We start from the raw sequence: 6,945 nt of genomic DNA, 5'->3' as shown, positions 1-6,945 counted from the left end.
ATATAGGAGTGGTGTTTGTATATAGGGGGATGTGGCCAAAGTGGCTACCGATAAGCTGTGTGCACCAAAGTGGCTACCAAGGATTCCTGCATGCCAAAATGGATACCAAGGGGTCAAAGTTGCTAACAAGGGATTTACTAGTCCACTAATTGTACAATTTTATTGAGTAAATAGGGACCACTGCACTGCTATAAGAAATGTATGTGACAAGGTTCCCTGATTTATATAACAAATGTTAGTGGCCTGAATAATGAATATTGCCTCAGAGTAAAACCATTTTGGTTGTCCATAGCAACCAGAAGTCAGCTTTCATATTTGAAACTGCTGAGGTAAAATGAAAGCTAACCTCTGATTGGTTGTCGGGGCAACTAGAGCTGTCTGTCAGGCAGTTTCATTGTGTGAGGCCTGTTTTTCCTAATCTGCTAGTCACCTCCTAATTTCTGTGTTTGGTGAACAGCATAAAGCAGAATTTCTGAAGGAATTTCCACTGAGGTAAATCTGCCCCATAATCTGCCCCTAAGGGTTTATTCACACGTGTGAGAGGAGCAGTTAACAAATCGCTGCCATTTTTTTCTCACAGCATATTTTGCCATACAGTATTATGTAAGGGCTGGGAGCCAAAAAATAGGGCATGTCATTGTTTCTTTCCCGCAGCCCTCAAATACAGTATTTCACCTATGTTATTAATTTCCATGGGGGGAACTATGCCGTGCTTATTCCAGCAGATTTGCTACAGGTTTTGTGGCAATGAGTTCTTTTAACATAGGAGATTCCTTGGCGCGAATATTGCTGGACATTTTAGCTCTACAAATCACAACCTATTATTTTCAATGGCCGTATTCACATGGCCACATGACATCACATGGCCACATGTGAATATGTCCATTGATAACAGTGGGTCATGATTTTTAGCGAGAAAAATGTCCGTAATTCTCATGCCAAAAAAAAAAATCGCCCCTGGGAAAACATCCATAGGTCTCAGGCATGCAGCAGAGTTTGATCATTGATTTTTCAACGATGTTTGGAGGTGAAAACCAGGAGTGAAACTCAAAGACAAAATTTATACTGGAAAGATTTGTACCAATTTTGTATTTTGCACCTAATCCTGATGCTTTTCTAGGGCTTTTCATGGCCCCTTTACAAACGTCTATGTTAAAACCACCTGCAAAAATGCCCAGCCAGATGTTTTTGCAAGCGATTTTCAAGGCTCCCATTGGTTATAATGGGCAATTTCCCAGCACTAACGCGAAACTGGCTTAAGCACATTAGTGACTGTGATACTCGGTCGTCTTTTTGCTTGCAACCTTCATTTGACTTTTTTTTAAACCTACAACATATGGAAGCATATACCAAGTAGTAAAAAGTCTCTACTTTTATTAACAAAAAATAAACATACAAGTTTTATAAAAACTCTTGAAACAAGTATAGTCTTAGCGGGTAGATACAAAAATGGACCTGAAAATACAGGATTATCATAAGAAAATTAGCCGAATTTCAAAATAAGGATGATGATAACATGTAGCGATATTTACAGTATGTATACCAGAATTATATTACAGTTTATATTTAAATATAGTATATACTTTCTTTGCAAGGAAAAATGTGACACCTAGGAATACTTCAACAAATTACTGAATGTTATATATTCTTTCAATGAATGCATAGTACCAATATAACCCCTAATTGAAAGATAATATCCACAAAAAGCCAGTAAAATATTCTGTGCAATAAGACTGGGATCGAATTATTATACTAATCGCTAATATTATATATATATATATATATATATATATATATATATATATATATATATATATACATATATATATATTTTTTTTTAATAGTGATTGCTCTACATCTCCACCTGGGAGGAATAAGGTGCTCAGTGCTCACTCAAAATATATTCCATACCATCATAGGAGAGTATATAAAATAAAGTGCATTAGTGCTACTAAGGTTTATGGTGATTAAACCTATGGGAAAAAGTAAGCATTGGTATATATGAGAATGGTATACATGACCTGTTTTCCAGGATGGCGTCCCGACGCGCGTTTCGCATTTTGCTTCTTCTAATGGGGGAGTCGTGATGCTAATTAACCAAGTGCCCGGCTTTTTATAGTGTGTGTGAGAGAGGGGGAGCAGCGGCTGATGGCGGCGCTTCCGCAGATTGAATCCGGAGGTGACGTCCTCCCAGTTTGGCGTCTCTTGCAGCCTGTTCACTCACTGTCTGGAGCGTCATACTAGGGGGTGGAGTCAGCAAGCAGAGTGGATGCGTCATTATGGAGACACACTCACCAGCCATCCTCGGGAGCGCACGTCGCTGTGTAGGACTGGGACAATAGTTTGCAAATGTTCCCTGTCATCTAAGCCTAAGGGTGGTGTAATCCTTAGGTGATGTGTGCAGAGTGAAACTGAATTACCATGAGGTCGCACCCATGTTGGCTGAAAAAATTTTTGGGGAAAGTTTTTTCTAGAAATTAGACAATAATTAGATTATAATATTTAAGCGCATCTAACCTAATTCCTAGGTGAATATAAAAAGAAAGAATGTAACTAAATCCCTACCAATTAGCTAATATAAAAGGGATAAAAAAAGAAAACAAGTGAAAAGGGGAGACAAAATAAAACACGTGCACAGGGATAAAATTATTAGGAATTATAAGTGATATGTGACAACATCATCTGTTAACCTCATTGGAGATTTATTATTAACAGGAAAATGAAATCTCTGTGCAGTGAAAAAAACTAATGCATACACATCATACATACAAATGTGCATATATGCACATACATACATACCCATAATATACAAGTGATAGAAGTGCATTGTCTAAAGTGCATTAGCGCCCTATTATACCTTAGAATAAGAATAAGATATGTTAAAATAAGTGCAATTTTTTATCTAAGATGTAAATGTCGAGTATACATTTTATGTAAAACGAAACATCCCCTCAGAGCGGAGTATTGGAATCACTATTTCTTCTTCCAGTTTCCTGACGTTCGAGTTCTGTCCTCCCATAGTAGTCATCACGTCCTCACCATCCCACTGCTGAATCACAACCACTGCCACACTAAGTAAGAATACTGAATACTTGTATCTATGAATATAAGGAAAAACAAGGTTGCTTGCAACCTTCATTTGACTTTGTAACTTTTGACACCAGTCACATGATTTGACAGGTGTCGCACTGCCCATTGAAATCAATGGAGAAAGGGGGGAAAAAATCGTCAGCGGACGCACAACCCCTGGCATGTTTTTGGCATTTTTTTTTCTTTCCCATTCACTTTAATGGGTAGTGTGAACGCGACTCTTGCACCAAGTTAAGACATGACCACAATTTATTTCTCTCGCTGCTTTCCTGCTGAGAAAGTTTGTCAGTGTTCATGGGCACATTGAAATCAAGGGGATGCACCTGCAGCATGATTTTGTCATGCGATAGTTGCATAAAAAAGAGCCAGTGTAAAAAGGCCCTAACGCTGATGGATAAGTATGCAATTACGGTAACATGCTCTTTTCTATCCCATAGACTTTTATGAGGCTATGATTGTGTTTTTTGAGTGCTTTTCAATCACTACATGCGAGTAAAAAATAAGTGAGTTTAGCGCTGGAAAAAAGTGCTTGTCTAAATAACCCCTAAGGTCTTATTCAGACAAGCACTTTCCAGGTGATATTGCCCTGTGCGTAAAAAAAAGTACCAACATCTGCGCTTCTTTAAGTACCAGTCAAAGTCACCCAGAAAAGCACTTTTCCTGGGCACTTTCTAGAGAGCTATTATCGACCGGCTGTCACTGCAGGGTGACAGTCAACCCCTAAGGCTATGTGCACACGATGCGGATTTTGCTGCGGGTACATGAGTTTACAGTACAATGTAAACTTAGGGGAAACCGAAAACGCTGTGCACATGCTGCAGAAAAAAACGTGCGGAAACGCCGCGGTTTACATTTTGCAGCATGTCACTTCTTCGTGTGGATTCCGCAGCGGTTTTACATCTGCCCCACTATAGAAAGCCGCAGGTGTAAAACTGCAGTAGAATCCGCACAAAAACCGCAGTAAATCAGCGATAAATCCGCAGGAAAAAAGCAGTGCTTTTGCCTTGCAGATTTATCAAATCCGCTGCGGAAAAATCCACAGTGGACCATTCTACGTGTGCACATAGCCTAACAGTTAATCGCGGAATATCTCAATGTCACCACCTGTCACATACCGGATAGAAAATTGTTAATACTCACCCACCCTGTCCTTACTGCTGGCCACGGCAGCTTCCTTTTGGTGCAAAAGGACTTGCGTGACGTCAGTGTTCCATGTGACCAGTGGATCGTCCCATGAACTAGCCACATGGGTTGCTGATGTCAGGCAGGTACTTTTGCACTACAAAGAAAACACCATGGCCAGCAGCAGCAGGACAGGTGAATATTAACCCTTTACTGTCTGGTGTGTCACAAACTGGACCATGCTGTGAAAATCGCCTGCAAAAAAAAAACCTAGGCAGGTGTTTTTGTAGGCAATTTTGCACTCTGCAAAGGAGATAATGGGTGATTTGTCAACGCTAAATGCTGGATAATAGCTCATGTTGCTATAATTTAAGCACTTTAAAAAAAACGAACCTTTAATGCATGCTTTTCTGGCACATAGAGTTCTATGTAGCAATGCTAATGTTTTTCAAGCACATTTTCAGCACTATATGTGATTAAAAAAGGTGCGAGTTTAAAAAATTTCACGTTTAGTGCCGGAAAAATGCTCCTGTGAATGAGGCCTAAGTCTATTATTTGACAGTATTAATGGTTGTGTTATCCTGTATTTGAATACATCTTTATAAAGAAATGTATTATTACTGTTGCAGAATGCCACGTAAAGGGAAACGGTCTGAAGCTCAAAAAAAACGTTGGAAAGGGATACATTTATCTGAATATAAAATATGTCAACTGCCATTAGTTCACAGCTCATTCGAGAAGAAGCAAATAGAAGATGTGTATGTATCTGCTAGTTTACCAAAAGAAGATATCAACAATTTTACTTGTGTACAAGCTTCTCACAGTCAGGCCGATGAGAGATATCCTGAAACTTCTAGGAACAAACAATGTACTTTAAATGCATTGACATTTCTCATTGTTCTTCATGAGCGTTTACAGCTTAAGAGTAAAGACCTAGATTACATTTTGAAAAAGGGCAACTTCTTGTACACTAGCATAAAGGAAACGCTAATTGCTGAAGGGAAGTTTGTCCATGACTATTTAAGTTTTGATGATCTTCCAAACACTGTCTTAATCAATAAGGATACATACAGTGTTAATAAACTTCCCTCACTTTATGGATATTTGAGGGCTCCTGCACCTGATGGTGCTACCGACCTCTTGACACTTTCCGAAAGACTGCAGTGTTTGACATCAGAGGTTAAATATGCATTACTCTTAATGCGCAGTTTAACTATTGCTGTGTTCCGGGATAACTCAGGGTGTTATGGTTTCTTTGACTCTCATTGCAGGTCTCCTGAAGGGTTGTCCTGTGATGACTGTTTAGGTACTGCTGTGATGCTGACTTTTGAACATCTAAGTGATATGATTGACAGACTTCTATTGTTTCATGCATTAATAGAAACATCTGATGACTGCCTATATGAGTTTATGCCAGTTTTCTTTATGCACATAACGGACAGTCAGCAGCCAAACTGTTCTTCTATGTCTGCTGTGAGTCAAGAGAACATGCCATTCACTGAATATAGTACTTTAAAATCAAATATGTCAATCGGGATAAAACGTAACAAATGTAGGAGACGCAGAATAGCAATGACAAAAGCAGAAAAGAAAATGTTACAGAATGAGGCTACTAAGCTTAGAAAGCAGAGATCTTATGATAAAAACAAGACAAACAAGTTAAATTACCAACGAGACAAGTATTTAAATTGTTCTCAACATAGGATTAAAAAAAAACTATATAACAAAGACCGCTATTCCCGTAATGCTGACTATAGATTGAGAAAAATATCATATGTAAAATTGCGTTACTCCCATGATGCTGACTATAGATTGAGAAAAAAATCATATATACACTCGCGTTATTCCCGTGATGGTGACTACAGATTGAGACAAAAATCATATGTACACTCGCGTTATTCCCGTGATGGTGACTACAGATTGAGACAAAAATCATATGTACACTCGCGTTATTCCCGTGATGCTGACTACAGATTGAGACAAAAATCATATGTACACTCGCGTTATTCCCGTGATGCTGACTACAGATTGAGACAAAAATCATATGTACACTGGCGTTATTCCTGTGATGCTGACTACAGATTGAGACAAAAATCATATGTACACTCGCGTTATTCCTGTGATGCTGACTACAGATTGAGACAAAAATCTTATGTACACTCGCGTTATTCCTGTGATGCTGACTACAGATTGAGACAAAAATCATATGTACACTCGCGTTATTCCTGTGATGCTGACTACAGATTGAGACAAAAATCATATGTACACTCACGATATTCCTGTGATTCCAACTACAGATTACGACAGATGAGATACATAAAACAACGTTATCTCAATGACACTGAATTTCAATCAAAATGGAAAGTCTATGTGCAATCACGTTATACATCTGACCTTAAATACCAACAGAAAAAGAGACAAAAATACAGTCAAAAAACTTATTTTAAAATGCTTCACAAAATACAATGTGCTTTACACATACAATGCAAATATAAGCAGTTAAATCTTCTTCAGATTCAAAGACAATGCAAAGCAGTTCAGTCCCATTTAGCTGACACAGATAATGCTGTCATTCAACAAGCTATTAACGCATTTCAGACGGAAATACAGTCTGGACCTACTCACATCTGCACAAGCTGTCACAGATCCCTGTTTCCCAATCAGGTGAAAGTCTGCAAACATGAAAGTTATAAAAAGAACCCAGTCATGGTATCAAATTGTCTCACAGGGAAA

The 6,945-nt window shown here is 38.5% G+C and overlaps 1 long non-coding RNA gene across 1 annotated transcript; it reads left to right on the top strand.

Annotated features, from left to right (window-relative positions):
- The first annotated feature begins 407 nt into the window (after nt 1-407).
- Nucleotides 408-5,032, top strand: LOC143818170 (uncharacterized). The gene is made up of 3 exons (XR_013224358.1): nt 408-492; nt 2,990-3,075; nt 4,842-5,032. It is a non-coding gene; the product is annotated as an uncharacterized LOC143818170 (long non-coding RNA).
- The last annotated feature ends 1,913 nt before the right edge of the window (nt 5,033-6,945 follow it).

This window comes from Ranitomeya variabilis, chromosome 3 (assembly GCF_051348905.1).
Source record: "Ranitomeya variabilis isolate aRanVar5 chromosome 3, aRanVar5.hap1, whole genome shotgun sequence".
NCBI classification, from domain to species: Eukaryota; Metazoa; Chordata; class Amphibia; order Anura; family Dendrobatidae; genus Ranitomeya; species Ranitomeya variabilis.
Note: the sequence above shows the minus strand (reverse complement) of the source record. Positions and strands in the feature narration are given on the sequence as shown.